General features: G+C 36.5%; 1 protein-coding gene across 7 annotated transcripts in view; it reads left to right on the forward strand.

The window, feature by feature from the left end:
* The window catches only part of TMEM232 (transmembrane protein 232), a 318910-nt gene that overhangs the window by 853 nt on the left and 301749 nt on the right, over positions 1–16308 (forward strand). For 2 of the 7 annotated variants that reach the window (XM_050793063.1, XM_050793065.1), the window contains exons 1-2: positions 24–111; positions 4029–4145. The gene's annotated coding sequence lies outside the window, so the exon portion shown is untranslated. The other 5 variants (XM_050793060.1, XM_050793062.1, XM_050793059.1 and 2 more) reach the window with 4 other exon arrangements.

The raw sequence follows: 16308 nt of genomic DNA on the forward strand, positions 1-16308 counted from the left end.
GCTGTTCTCGACCTTCCAGATGCGAACCTTGATTGAAAGTGATAATCAGCTTTGTTTTGAGCGAAGTGACATTTTTGTTTACAGTTTTATCACTACTTTTATTTTTTGTGGGTATGTAATAGTTGTATATATTTATGGGTTACATGAGATATTTTGATACAGCATGCAATGTGTAATAATAACATTTGGGTAAATGGGATGTCCATCACCTGAAACATTTATCCTTTCTGTTGCAAACATTCCAATTACACTCTTCTTCGTTATTTAAAAATGTTAATTGTACATTTTTAAATAACGAAGAAGAGTGTAATTGGATTGTTTGTACAATTAACATTTTTAAATAACGAATTGACATTCTTAAATTTGCGATGCAGCATGGACAAAGGTGTTGAGTCTCTTGACAATACTCAAAGGTGTTGAGTATTACTGGTGTACTAATACCAAATTACTGGATAGTTAATATCAAACATAAAAAATATTTATCTATTCCTTTGGAATGATTGGCTCAAGGATGGTATTGTTTCAGGTCCTAAGCTATTTTTTTTAAGGAGAAAGGTAAGATGTCTAATTATGTCTGTACTTTTAATATAAAAACAGTGGCATCTCAGAATTTCACATCCATATGAGTGGAGAAAGGATGAATTATTGAACGGAGAGCAGCTGGGTAGCCAGTTGAGGGGGAAAGCAAGGCAATAAGAGCCCTACCTCACAGCTTACCCTGAAAGTAAAGCTGCAATATACTGTATTTTTCTTAAATTTTTAAAAATTAAATACTGGAAGAAAATAATATAGGCGAATGCCTTTTTTTTTGAGACAGAGTCTTGCTCTGTGGCCCAGGCTGGAGTGCAGTGGTGTGATCTCGGTTCACTGCAAGTTACACCTCCTGGGTTCATGCCATTCTCCTGCCTCAGCCTCCCGAGTAGCTGGGACTACAGGTGCCCGCCACCACGCCCGGCTAATTTTTTTTTTTTTTTTTTTTTTTTTTTTTTTTTTTTTAGTAGAGACGGGGTTTCACCGTGTTAGCCAGGATGGTCTCGATCTCCTGACCTCATGGTCTGCCCGCCTTGGCCTCCCAAAGTGCTGGGATTACAGGTGTGAGCCGCTGCGCCCGGCGAGGTGGATGCCTTTTAAACAGTGAGTTGGAAAGTTTTCTAAGAGTACAGCAAAGTCAAAAGCCATGTAAGAAATCAGTAAAAGACTATAATCAATATGACTGTATAAAATTTAAATTTCTATGTAGTAAATTTTAAAATATATAGTAATTACAATTGAAAGGCAAATCACAAACTAAGAAAAATGACATTTTAACATGGTTTAAACAATGGATTAGTATCTTTAATGTACAAAGAGTTCATACCAATGAATAAAGGCAAATCAGAAATATGAGCAAAGGACATGTAGAGGCAATTCATGCAAAAAAAAAAAAGGAAATGTAAATAGATAATATCATATAAAAATGTCCTTTACTAATCGAAAAAAAGGTAAATCTTAACAACAATTGTCTTTCACATATTAAGATGTTTAAAAGGGAAAAATCTTTCCAGGTTAGAAGAAAGTATCTTTCATTAATTTCTGAAGTGATATAAAACATAACTTTCTGATGGACAGCAGTTTGGCACTATGTATCAAAAACTGTAAAAATAACCATATTTTTTGACTCCAAAATCTTAGAAAACAAATATAGGGTTTTTTTTACATGTTTCTGGCATGGATAACATACATATGTTTATGGCATGATTGCTCATAATAGGAAAAAATAAGCAGGAATGCAACTATCAAATAATTATTTTTGATTAATAATTTATTATTAAAAGTATATATCCATAGAGTTGTTTAACCAAAATATATTTATTAAGCACCTATCTCGTGTCAGATACTATTTTAAGCAATGAGGCTAGAGTGATAAATAAGCCAGAAAAAGTGCTTGCATTGTTAGAACTGACATTCTAGTTTAGGGAGACAAATAACAGATAAATACATCCTGTCAAATATAGTGCCATGTCAAATAATGACATAATTATATTAAAAAAGCTTAAGTGAGCAATAAAGAAACCTTTTTTAGAATAAGGAAGTCCTCTTTGAAGAAGTGACCTTTGAGCAGAGAACTGAATGAAGTGAGAGAGTGACCCATCTGTGAATATGTGGGAGCCAGGCAGAGCTGAGCAGGAGAAAGGCCCTGATAGCAAACTAGGTAGCCAGTGAGAAAGGGTGAAAGTGATAGGAAATGAGAGCTGAAAGGGGGCTAGGTGCCAGATCTTGCAAAGCCTTGCCAGTGGTGAACAAAATTTAGGTTTTTTGAGAGTAGAGGAGTAATGTGACTATGTTGATATTTTATAGGAATGCACCTGGCTTCTGTATGGGGAAGAGTAAAGGTTTCCACCTACTAAAGGCAAGCAGCTGAGGCAAAAGATAGTAATAATTTCATCTAGAGTGATAGTGTAATGGAGATGAGAAGAGTTTAGAGTGAAGACGTTTATAGATTACATTAGAGATGAATATTAAATGACATGAAAATATGTTCAATTTAAAACATGTACAATATGATTTTCCTTTTAAAAATATTAACAGATACACAATAGAAGAATATGCTAAAATGATGGTATTATACTGAGCATGGACTTGCATAGTTTCACTTTTTATTTAATTGCTCTAAAAAACTTAGCTTTTTTTCCTAAGAAGAAAAATTATTTTAGAAAAAAAAATAATAGAGCAAGTTTAGTTATGGGCAGACAGCAATAAAGATCTTTCTATATTACTAAATCTGTTCATATCATTTAATCAGTAGTCTCTAGAGCACTATGAAGCTCTATCATCCTGTATTTCTCCAAAATATTTCTGAAATAATTATGCTGAAATCGTCCAGAGTTTATTGCTTCAAACTAGTTTGAGAAACTCATAACACAGGAATTAAAACATGCATTTATAAAGTGGCCAATGCATTTTATGAAAACAACAGAATGTTTGTGTTAGTTTCTATTGTGGCACAATAAATTGCCCCCATAACAAATTGAGCAGCTTAAAACAACATTTAATATCTCATAGTTTCTGTAATTTAAAAATTTCAGAGTGGCTTCACTGGATAGTTCTGTCTTAGGTTTTCCATGAGGTTCTAGTTAAGACTTCTACTTGGGATGCAGTCATTTTAGACTTGACTGGGTTTGATTAGGGCTGGAGGATCCCCTTCTAAGGTCTCTTACTCAGACAGCTGTAGAAAGAATGTCTTTATTTCTTGCTGATTGCTGTTAATGAGGTTTCAATTCCTCGCCACATGAAGTTCATAGAACATCTTGAGAGTCCTTATGATGTAACAACTCGGAGACAGACAGCAAGGAGGAAGCACAATGTCGTTTATGAGCTAATTACACCTCATCACTTCTGCCATGTTCTATTTTTTGGAAGAGGGTCACTAAGTCCAACCCCACACTAAAAGGGGAAGAGGATTTGACTCTATCTTTTGAAGGATTGTCAAACAATAGCATTTATATCGTTAAAATGACTAAAATATTAAATCACTATATAACAATTAATGGGTAGAGGATATTATTAGGTGCCAAAACTAATAATGACATTTTTAGCCCAAATATTGACAGAATAAATTTTTTTACTTTTTTCCTTAGTAAATAGATATAAAGGATTAATTTTCCTTGAAAATAATATGATAGAAATACATATAACCTCCCAAAGAGCTTAATACATATTTTCAAAAGTCCAGTCATTATTATTGTTGAGTTGAAATACAAATGAAAACTAGCAGATTGTTTCAACAGTTTTCAAGAGTTGGCACAGAATGCTATGGTCCTACGAAACAAAAGTGCCTGTACAGAGCAAGCAAGTCATTCATTTATATTAACATTGTGATCGAAAATTCTGATGCTAAATAAATTCAGCTCACAGGATAAAATAAAAATTACCTATATTTTTTATTCAATAATTCACTCAGCAACATATATTAAGCATATACTATGTGTAAACCACTGTATTGGGTACTGTGATGCAACTATACACTATTTTATTTATATCTTTTTTAGAGACAGAGCATCACTGTGGTGCCAAAGCTGGTCTTGAACTCCTGGGCTCAAGCAATCTGCTCACCTCACCCTCCCAAGGTGCTAGGATTACAGGAGTGAACCACTGCGCCTTGCCTGGTAAGTATTTTAAAAGGTGAAATTTAGTAATATTTTAAATATTTTACGTGTAAAATAACTTGAAATAAGCAATTTAAAAAATATCTTTCCAACAATAGAGGTGTTTTTGTTTTGTTTTGTTTTATTTTTGTAAAATGATATGATATAACAATCCACTATGGTGCATTTGATCCTGATTACATTGCTAGGGAAGTTAGGCAAAGCACTTTAACATCTAAACACTTAATGGGACACACACAGTAAATGGAAGCAACTGAGAATATTTTAAATTGTGAATTGAGTATAAATTTTCTAAATTGCTGAGTTTATTCTTTTTCTACTTGATAGGCTATGCCATTTATGTTCAGAAGATGGTGATGCCCAAATTATTGGACTCAATTTTTCGTCCCTCTATCATAGTATTATACTGTATGTCCATACCCTTGTCATGGCCTCATGATGGGCAGAGTGGACTTTCCTGCCCTTTGTTTGGGGAGTTGGTAGAGTGATATCCTTGGGCAAAAAGTGTTAGCAGGTGTGACCCGAACAGAGGCTTTGCTCAGTTGGCTTGCCCTCTTGCGCTTCTGCCATAACCATGAGAAGCACCTCCTGAATAACCACTGCCCCTTCACTCTGGGCTCCTGAAGGAGATATTTGGAGCAGACCTGAACCCAGCTGGAAGTCTGGGGACAATCCCAGGTGAACCCAGCCAACATCAGCAAAATCCAGCCAACCTGCATGCAGAGGAGTGAATGAGAAAAGTAAATACTTGTGTTTTAAACCACTAAGATTATTTTGGCGATAGGTGACCAACATGATGCTTTTGCAGAACTTTAATTGAATTTTATTTCTAAAATGTCCACTATAGGATTAAATACTATCATCACAAACATGTCAAATAACTGTGTAAGAGAAATTTTATCTTTTAGTAAGTTTTAAAATGCTGTGAAAATTAACCCATTGGTACAATAAATAATTTGAGTAAATGCAATATAAATTTCTTAAAATCTTGCTTTATCTTCTTTAACCTCTAGTAGATTTTTATAAGTTGAATGACCATTGTAATATCATTTGACTTTTTAAAAAAGTTTATTTTAGGTTCAAGGGTACATGTGCAGGTTTATTATGTAGCTAAATTTATGTCATAGGGGTTTGTTGTACAGGTTATTTCATCACCCAGGTACTAAGCCTAGTACCCAATAAGTTTTTTTTTTTTTTTCTGATCCTCTCCTCCCACCCTTCACCCTCAAGTAGGCCTTAATGTCTGTTGTTCCCCTCTTTGTGTCTCTGTGTTCTCATCATTTAGCTTCCACTTTTAAGAAAGAACACGTGGTATTTAGTTTTCTGTTCCTGCGTTAGTTTGCTAAGGATAATGGCCTCCAGCTCCATCCATGTTCCTGCAAAGGACATGATCTTGTTCCTTTTTATGGCTGCATAGTACTCCATGGTGTACATGTACCATATTTATGGTCATTGATGGGCATTTAGGTTGATTCCATGCCTTTGCTATTGTGAATAGTGGTGCAGTGAACATACATGTGCATGTGTCTTTATTGTAGAATGATTTATATTCCTTTGGTTATATACCTAGTAATGGGATTTCTGGGTCAAATGGTAGTTCTGATTTTAGCTCTTTGAGGAACCACCACACTGCTGTCAACAATGGCTGAACTAATTTATGCTTCCACCCAACAGTGTATAAGAGTTTGTTCCCTTTTCACTGCAAACCTCACCAGCATCTGTTGTTATTATTATTATTTTTTACTTGTTAATAATAGCCATTCTGACTGGCATGAGATGGTATCTCATTGTGGTTTTGATTTGCATTTCTCTGATGATCAGTGATGTTGAGGTTTTTTCATATACATGTATGTCTTCCTTTGAAAAGTTTCTGTTCATGTCCTTTGCCTATTATTCAATGAAATTGTTTGTTGTTTTCATATATATTTGTTTAAGTTCCTTATAGATACTGATATTAGACTTTTGTCAGGTACACAGTTTGCAAATATTTTCTCTCATTCTGTATGTTGTCTGTTTTCTCTATTATTATTTTACCTTTGATTATCTTTCCTTTCTCTTTTTGACAGATAAAAATTTCAGATACTGTTCCATTTATTCCCAATAGCACTTAAAAATACTAATGAAAACTCTAAATATTTGGCAAAATGAAGAGGGGTATCTGATATGGTTTAGTTGTGTCCCCATCCAAATCTCAACTTGAATTATATCTCCCAGAATTCACACATGTTGTGGGAGGGACCCAGGGGGAGGTAATTGTATCATGGGGGCTGGTGGTTCCCATGCTATTCTCTTGATAGTGAATAAGTCTCACAAAATCTGATGGGTTTATCAGGGGTTTCTGCTTTTTCTTCTGCCTCATTTTTCTCTTGGCACTGTCATGTAAGAAGTGCCTTTTACCTCCTGCCATGATTCTGAGGCCTCCCCAGCCATGTGGAACTGTAAGTGCAATTAAACCACTTTTGTTCCTAGTTTTGGGTATGTCTTTATCAGCAGCATGAAAATGAGCTAATACAGTAAATTTGTACAAACAGAGTAGGATGTTGCTGAAAAGATACCCAAAAATGTGGAAGCGACTTTGGAACTGGGTAATAGGCAGAAGATGGAATAGTTTGGAGGGCCCAGAAGAAGACAGGAAAACATGGGAAAGTTTGGAACTTCTTAGAGACTTGTCAATGGCTTTGACAAAATGTTGATAGTGATATGAACAATAAGGTCCACGCTGAGGTGGTCTCAGATGAAGATGAGGAACTTGTTGGGAACTGGGGCAAAGATGACTCTTGTTATGTTTCAGGAGAGACTAGTGGCATTTTGCCTTTGCCCTAGAGATGTGTGGAACTTTGAACTTGAGAGAGATGATTTAGGGTATCTAGTGGAAGAAATTTCTAGGCAGCAAGGCATTCAAAAGGTGACTTGGGTGTTGTCAAAAGCATTCAATTTTAAAAGGGAAACAGAGCATAAAAGTTCACAAAATTTGCAGCCTGATGATGCAGTAGAAAAGAAAAACCCATTTTTTTTTTTTTTTTTTTAGGAGAAATTCAAGCTGGCCACAGAAATTTGCACAAGAAGCAAGGAGCTTAATGTTAATCCCCAAGACCATAGGGAAAATGTCTGCAGGCCATGTTGGAGACTTTCACGGATCTCCTCCCATCACAGGCCTACAGGCCTAGGAGGAAAAACTGGTTTTGTGGACTGGCTCCAGGGTCCCTATGCTGTGTACAGCCTAGGGACTTGGTGTCCTTGTCCCACTGTTCCAGCCATGGCTGAAAGGGGCCAATGTAGAGCTTGGGCTGTGGCTTCAGAGGGTAGAAGCCCAAAGTCTTAGCACTTCCATGTGGTGTTGAGCTTGCAGGTGTGCAGAAGTCAAGAATTGAGGTTTGGCAACCTCTGCCTAGATTTCAGAAGATGTATGGAAACACCCGGGTGCCCAGGCTAAAGTTTGCTGCAGGGGTGAGTCCCTCATGGAGAACCCCTGCTAGGGCAATGTGGAAGGGAAAGGTAGGGCAAGAGCCCTACTGGGGTACTGACTATTGGAGCTGAGAATAGGGCCACCATCCTCCCGACCGTAGAATGGTAGGTCCACCAACAGCTTGCACTGTGCACCTGGAATAGCTGCAGACATTCAATGCCAGCCCATGAAAGCAGCCAGGAGGGAGGCTGTAACCTGCACAGTCACAGGGGTGGAGCTGCCGAAGACCATGACCCGGAGGTGAGACCTGGAATCAAAGGAGATCATTCTGTAGCTTTAAAATTTGACTGCCCCACTGGATTTCAGACTTGCATGGCCCTGTAACCCCTTTGTTTTGGCCAATTTCTCCCATTTGGAACAGCTGTATTTACCCAATACCTGAACCCCCTTTGTATCTAGGAAGTAACTAGCTTGCTTTTGATTTTACAGGCTTATAGGCATAAGGGACTTGTCTTGTCTCAGATGAGACTTTGGATTGTGGACTTTTCAGTTAATGCTGAAATGAGTTAAGATTTTGAGGTACTGTTGGGAAGGCATGATTGGTTTTTAAATGTGAGGAAATGAGATTTGGAGGGGCCAGGGGCAGAATGATCTGGTTTGGCTGTGTCTCCACCCAAATCTCAACTTAAATTTTATCTCCCAGAATTCCCATGTGTTGTGGGAGGGACCCGGGGGAGGTAATTGAATCATGGAGGCCGGTCTTTCTGGTGCTATTCTCATGATGGTAAGTCTCACAAGATCTTTATCAGGGGTTTCCGCTTTTGCTTCCTCCTCATTTTTCTCTTGCTCCCACCATGTAAGAAGTGCTTTTCACCTCCCACCATGATTCTGAGGCCTCCCCAGCCATGTGGAACTATAAGTCCAATTAAACCTCATTTTGTTCTCCATTTTGGGTATGTATTAGCAGCATGAAAACAAACTAATATGGTATCGAATAGAAATTATTTACAATTAAGTTATACACTACATGGCAAATCTAAATGATATCACATAATATCAAAAATAGTAAGAAATTGTCATCTAGAAAGTTGTTAAATTACAAAATCAATATTAATTCTAATGCAACAGTTCAAACTGATAAATATTTTTTCATGGCTGTAGGAAAAAAAAAATATTTTTTTCCTATGATTCACTTTTGATGTCAGATTGTTTTCCCTGGAAAATCAATTCTAATCTAGGAAGGTAATTGCAGTATTATGGACTAATTTGAATCATGGCAGTGAAGATGCTAAGAGCCTTGATTCTAAGCAACTGAAGGACTGAAGCTTAAGGTTTGAGAAATATGATTGAAGAAAATATAATGCATATTTTAAATTGCTTAACTTACTAGTAGTTTCATCTCTTTCCTGACTTTTTAATGAGTACTCACTAAGTAGATTTCTCTAGGTAAAATTTTGATAAGTGCTATGTAAGAGTACTCAGAATGCTAGGGAAACATTGAAGGATGACTTCTAAGTTATCCTGAAAGAGAGAATGGTCATTGTGTTGGAAGGCTTCTAAAATGCAGTGTCTTCCAAGGTGAATGCGTCACTTTGGTTGAAGATAACAGAAACTCAATTTGTTAAACAGGAGATTTATTGACAGGATAATCAGGGTTTATAGAATTGATGGAAGGCTGTAAGATGAGGATTGAAATGGACAGAAAAAAAAATGCTGTTCTAGAGGACCAAGAAGTAGGAGGTACCACAACTGTCTTTTGGCAGGAAAATCTGTAAGGGTGCTGCTGTCTTTGCCCAGGGCACCGTTATTGCTACTTTCATCTTGATATTATTTGCTAAAAATTCAAAATCTTAAACTAGAACACATACTTGGCCAAGCTTCTGTCATATTCCAACACAGAGTTCTGAGAAAATGTGATCTGCCGTTTTTGACTTTTGTAGTGGACGATGAAACACCACTTCCCATTCGTATTACATGAAGAATTCCCCAGGTAGCATGGAAGGGTGATTGGATTCTCCAGATCCAAAATGTTGACAAATATCTAACACCCAAGTCTTGATATGAGAGTAAGCATTTACCTGGTGTCTGGTATTAGGGAGCAGAGGGTGGTGTGTGTTTGTGTGAGTTTGTGGCAGCAGTTGAGGAGTGAGTGGGCAAGTGTATTTTCAGACAGAGGAAGAGCATGCATGAAGTTATTAAGAAAGGAGAGCTCATGATGTGTTTAGGAAACTTAAAAGATTGCTATGAGAGAACTGTGGAATTTAAAAATATTTTTTAATTGATTACATGGCAGTGGTAAAAGTTTTAAAAATAAAGAAGATTGGGCCGGGCACAGCCTTTAATCCCAGCACTTTGGGAGGCCCAGGTGGGTCAATCACCTGAGGTCGGGAGTTTGAGAGCAGCCAGGCCAACATGGTGAAACCCTGTCTCTACTAAAAATACAAAAATTAGCTGGGCGCGGCGGCAGGCACCTGTAATCCCAGCTACTCGGGAGGCTGAGGCAGGAGAATCGCTTGAACCTAGGAGGTGGAGGTTGCCGTGAGCCGAGATCGCTCCATTGCACTCCAGCCTGGGGGACAAGAGCGAGACTTCATCTAAAAAAAAAAAATGAAATAAAATAAAGAAGACTGGTTAAAAAAAAAAAAAAAAGCAGAACAAACCTGGGCAGGTAGGCAATAATGTAGTTTTTGAAAGCATAATTATGTCATACTAAGTGGTTAGGATGGTTTTGACATGCTTATTTTCCTAATTGCTAATTAATGGCCATTTCAGGTCTATATATATAAAATAATTTTTTAAAAACGTATTAGATTTGTCATGTCAAAACTTCAATGTAGATGACTAATTAAAGGGAGAAAGGGGAGGTATGACTTTATTATATTTAGTTTTCATATGTGAATTTTCTAAATATTCTTCTCATTTTCTGTAATCATTGTGGGTCTCCTATTAGCTTAATTGTGCTCAACCTCTTTACAATTTTTCCCCACTGAGTTAAAATGGCAAATTTATCATATATAAATTTTATGCTTTTTCTGTAATCTTTCATTCTACTGATATATATATAAATAAAATCAGTAGATACATATAGAAAATCAGTAGATATATATAGAATAAGTAGATATATGTAATATATGTATGTATTTGTGAATTCTTCCTTATATAAACATGTTCTGTTGTCTTCAGTGTAGAATCAATGGGTTGACTTTTTTCTGTAAATGCAGTATAGTTTCAATTGATTTTTATATTATGCAGAAGAATTTTTTATTTGACCTTCCTTTTATTCTTTTTATTCAGTCTTCATTTTATTATGAATAACCTGGTTAACAGTTTGTATTTTTTATGCTTTTAACACTTTTCTAGATCTCTTGAAATTAAAACAAGCAAGCTAGCAGAGTATTATTAAATACCACAGTCTTTTCATTTTTATTTTATCTGGATTATGGTAAGCACTGTTGACATCTAGGATTTGTTCTGTAACATATGTAGTTTATGGCCTTTATCAATTTCATTTTTTCATTATTACCTTTAACTTACTACTTTTCTAGGAGTGATATGTCAGAGAAGCTTGAGATCAAATATTGTAATTTCTGTTTTAAATATAAAAATACACTCAAAAAACAAAAAAACTTAATTCTGAATTGAGGTATTTCAAGTTAAATTTTCTTTCAAAGTTTTAATTTTTTAAGGTAGTTCATTTCGTAGGACAATCCCTGTACATTACATTTGAAGTTTTTTTTTTTTTTTTTTTTTTTTTTTTTTAAACAGAGCTCTGTTTCCCAGACTGGGGTCCAGTGGCATGATCTCGGCTCACTGCAGCCTCTACCTCCTGTGTTCAAGCAATTCTCCTGACTCAGCCTCCTGAGTAGCTGGGATTATAGGCGCATGCCACCACGCCCGGCTAACTTTTGTATTTTTGGTAGAGACGGGGTTTCACCATGTTAGCCAGTATGGTCTCAAACTCCTGACCTCATAATCCTCCCACTTTGGCCTCCCAAAGTGCTGGGATTACAGGCATGAGCCACTGCGCCCGGCCTACATATGAATTTAATCATAAATGCTCTTCCCCATTCTTCCATATAGTATTTTACACTGGTGAACATTTGTAAAATATATACATTTGCTCGTTAGTAGACGTAGGAATTCTACAAGGATTTTTAAAGGACTTATATTAGATAATTCTATTGCATACTACCTTTAAAAATAGGCGTTCTTTGTTTAAATTCGCCCTCTGGTGGTTAGTACATAGCAGAACATTCTAGGTGCTTTGTTTACTCACTGACGGGTGCTGAGGACACTGGTTGCTCCAAATTTTCTACGTAGAAAGAACTTACGAACAGCAATTTGATTTAAAGACATAGCTACTTTTGGTATGATAGGCGTGCTGGTTTGTTTTGGGGGAGCGGCATTAAGACACTGAGGAGACATTAAAGCACTGTCAAGCCACTTCTTGCCGCGGCTTCTGGCAGGATATGCAAGTATGTACAATATTAGAAACAAATCATTACTATGTTCTTTAAAAACGAATAAAGGTCTTTCACACAGCATTGCATTTATTCTTTCGAAATTGAATACAAATGTGGTGGAGACGGGGCCAGGGCAGGTGGAAATTTATTTTTAAGTCCTGATTGGCTAAGCTCTGGTCACGAGACCGTAAAAGAGCGACGTCTCTCTCTCAGAGCGACTCCCACAGCGTCCTTAGCAACCAGCCTTGTGGTTTCCAGCGGCCCAGAGCGCAGCGGTGAGTGATTAAGAAGTCCTGCTTCAGATCACTTGGGAGCTCAGGTTATTGTCATATTTACCATCCCAGGGCAACTGGAAGACCCACAAAGATCCTCACAGGGGAATATTGAGCTTCTTTTCTCAGGGTCCCATAGCTTTGTTAGAAGAAACTTGCTACTATTTTGGTAGGTAAAATGTCTGCTCACAAATGCTTAACATTTTCCAAAATGTGTCCTGTATGTAATTCTAGGAGATGATGTTCTAAAGATTTCTCTGGTCAATACATTTAAAAAAACTATATGTCACACTGCTACTTAGAGAGATTTAGAGTATATATGAGCACAGTAACACTGAGAAATAGAAAAGTACTCGCAACCCCAGACCGGGCCTGCCATTTGGGCCCCTCCTAAGAGTCTAAGCAGTCCATCCTGGAACAGCCACCAGGTCATTTGATAGGGGAAGCTTTTTACTGGGGAGAATAAAGGAGGTGGGAACTTTCTTATTTCTATGAATAGGGAAATTCATTTAATCTCCCCTGGACTCACTTATCCTGGGGCAACCCTGAATTCAGAAGACCAGTCTTCACACATCTTCTGTGGTTGGTGAAATTGCACCTTTTCGATTTCTATTTATTTAATATGAAGACTGTTTTGGACTTCAAAAGAGAAGGTTCAAAAATTTGGCGCTGTGTGTGTGTGTGTGTGTGTGTGTGTGAAAGAGAGGGGGGATACACTGAAGATGTGTAATAGAACAGTTTTTAAAAGCCATTAATCTTGAGAAAAATATCCAAGTTGTCTATTGGGAAAAATTTCTAGGAGGGGATAAGATGTAAGAGTCTTATATACCTTACCATCTTAACAGTATGTCTGAACAAATTCTATCATTTGGTTGGTCAAATAATTTGCTTCTTCAGGTTAGAGTCTAAATCTTGTATTCTCTAATGCATGTTACCTTTCCAAAGTCTTGATATAATTTTAGTATTATCTGTTTTTCAGAAATTGTCTTTTAAAGTATGCATTTCAACCTTATTTTAATTGAAGCTTTAAAAAATATATGAATAATTAATAGTAAAACTAAAAAAAGAAATCTGGGTCTGTGCCAGGTTGCAGATGAACTGCCAAGCACCCATGCAGACTGCTATAGCCATTTCATGAGCTGAAGCATTTCTCTTTAAAGGATAAACATTCTTGGTTTGGGCAATCCACATACATACTTGATTCAAGGTAGCAGATTTTTATTTCACTAAGACCTATTCTGCATGAACCCTTATCATCTTAATGAGTAGTGCTATATTGTTGCTGAACATCTGATTATCAGAATCATTCATTGTTATGATAAATTTGATAAGCGTTCCTGTCGTGAAGTTCATTGTCCATCCAGATCTCCTGGTAAAGTGTCTGCTCACAAATGCTTAACATTTTCCAAAATGTGTCCTGTATGTAATTTTAGGAGATGATGTTCTAAAGATTTCTCTAGTCAATAAATTTGAAAAAACTACATGTCACACTGCTACTCAGAGAGATTTAGAGTATATATGAGCATATTAACACTGATAAATCTTAGTATATGCAAACCTACTTACTTTTGTCTAATCCAGTGGTTTCTCAAACTTATTTAACAACAGAAAGCTTTTCGAGGTAATTTAATCCCAAGAAGCTGTATTTTACAGAATGTATTTTAAAAATTAGTGTTCTAAACTGTATATCACACTTATTTTTGCTTATATTTCCATAAAACCAAATGAAAATTCATTTCTTTAAAATGTTTCCTACTGATTCATTACAATACCGAAGAAAATAAATCTCTTTTAAAAATACACCACCTTAGTAAATTATTTTATTCCTGTTACTTTCATTGCATTTTCAACAGTAATATAATCACTTGCTAAATCCATATTGACTTTAGGTTTACTAGCTTCTTACCACAACATGTCAAGTTTTTTGTTGAAACCATATTTTTAACATTATAATATGTATTATGTAGCAGGTGCTCTATATCTATCTGGTGAATGAATAAATAAAAGATAATTGATTCCTCTTTTAGAGTTCTTTTCTGCAGAAGACCAGTTATTTAACTATTTGGTGAATGAATAAATAAAAATAATTGATTTATCTTTTAGGATGCCTTTCTGCAGAAGGCCAGTTAAATGATTTTAACAGTAGTCCACCAGAAAAATGATGAGAACCTAATCTCATGGAAGTGGCCATGACCTAGGATTTGATTACTGATTGTTTTGGGAAGTTATAGAGAGCATGGAATTGAGAATAACTCTGAAATTCCTAGCTTGTCAGTTTGAGTGATTATATTAACTGAGATTTATTAAAGTAATACTGGATTAAGAGCAGTGTTTAGGGACCTGAAGTGAGAAAATAACCGGTTAAGTTATAGACAGTTTAGATTTTTCAAGTACTTGTCTTTAAGCTGTGTGCCCAGAATTCAGTTGTAAAACAAATCTAGAGCTCAAGAGAGGTCAAGATTGGAGGCAGGTACTTGGGAGTCATTGTTCTACAGTGCAGTTTGCAGCATAGGAATGGATGGCATCGACTCCAGAGAGGTGAGAATGTGAAGAGAAGGGTATTCTGGCCACAGGACTGATACGAATATCAAAAGATATAAAGTATGTGAAAGTACTTTGCAAACAATAAAGTACCATGCAAGAGTTGTTATTATTACATCCCAGAAGCCTTACTGAAGAAATGGGTTTGAACTAGGTTTTCAGGAAGGTGTGAGATATCCTAGGATTGTATTTGATGTTATATAACAGAAACTCAACTCCAACAACTTAACTAAATAGGGATTTGTTTTTCAAATAACAAGAAGACAAAAAGTAGGAATCTCAGAGTTTTTGTGGTTCATCTCTAATGCCATAAATGTTCCAGGCTTCCGTCTTTGTGTCCCATCATTGTTGTATGTGGGTTTCATCTTCCTAGTCATCTCCTGATAGCAAGGTGACTGTTCTATCACCATTCTTATGTCTATCATCCAGGGAGGTAAAAGAAATCGAGAAGGGACAAGGAAGTGAAAGTGAACTTTACCAACATTCCCTACTAAGCTTTAGCTAGAACTGATAGGTGCAAAGAAAGCTTCAGGAGAAATGTTTTTTAGCCAGAGAAAACACAAAGGAGAAAATAGATAATCTGAATAGACCTATAACTATTAAAGAAATGGGATCAATAATTAATAGCCTTCCAAAACGGAAAGTACCAGGCCCAGATATGTTCACTGGTGAATTTTACCAAACATTTAAGGAAAAAATTATATCGATTATCTGCAAGTTTCTTTCAGAAGATAGAAGCAGAGGAAATACTTCCTAACTCATTCTTTCAGGCCAGCATTACCCTAATGCAAAATAAGACAAAGACATTATAAGAAAAGAAAACTACAGACAAATATCTCTCATGAAAATATACTCAAAAAGCCTCAACAAAATATTAGAATATTGAATTCAACAGTATATAAAAAGAATTAACTCTGTGTCTACTTCTGCTCCTGAATTTGTTTACTTCCACTAACATACAGATAGATAACACATGTAAGCAAATAAAAAGTATTATGGCTCTGGTAGCCAGCCTCTAAGATGCTCCCAATAATCTTCGCCTCTTGACATTCACACCCTTTCATAGCCCATACTCACATTGAATCATGGCTCGTCTGTATGACCAATAAAATGTGGTTGTGGTAAAGTAATGATACAGGCTTTGCAAGGCTAGGTATAAAGGTATTTAAGCTTTCATCTTGGTTTCTTGGATTGTTCTCTCTGGGGGAAGCCAGCCTCTATGAGAGCACACAAGAAGCTCTGAGGGGACGTCCACATGAAGAGGAACTGAGGCCTGCTCCAACAGCCAGTGTTAACTTGACAGCCATGTAGTGAACAAACCACCCTGGAAGTGGATCCTACAATCCTAGTCAAATTTTTAGGTGACTGAAACCCCTAGCTGACTGACTGAACCTGCAGCTGCCATTTGACTGCAACTTCATGGGAAATCCTGAGCCAGTTATACCTAGCCATGCCACTAACAAATTCCTAATCCAGAGAAA

This window comes from Macaca thibetana, chromosome 6 (genome assembly GCF_024542745.1).
Source record: "Macaca thibetana thibetana isolate TM-01 chromosome 6, ASM2454274v1, whole genome shotgun sequence".
Taxonomy (NCBI): Eukaryota; Metazoa; Chordata; class Mammalia; order Primates; family Cercopithecidae; genus Macaca; species Macaca thibetana.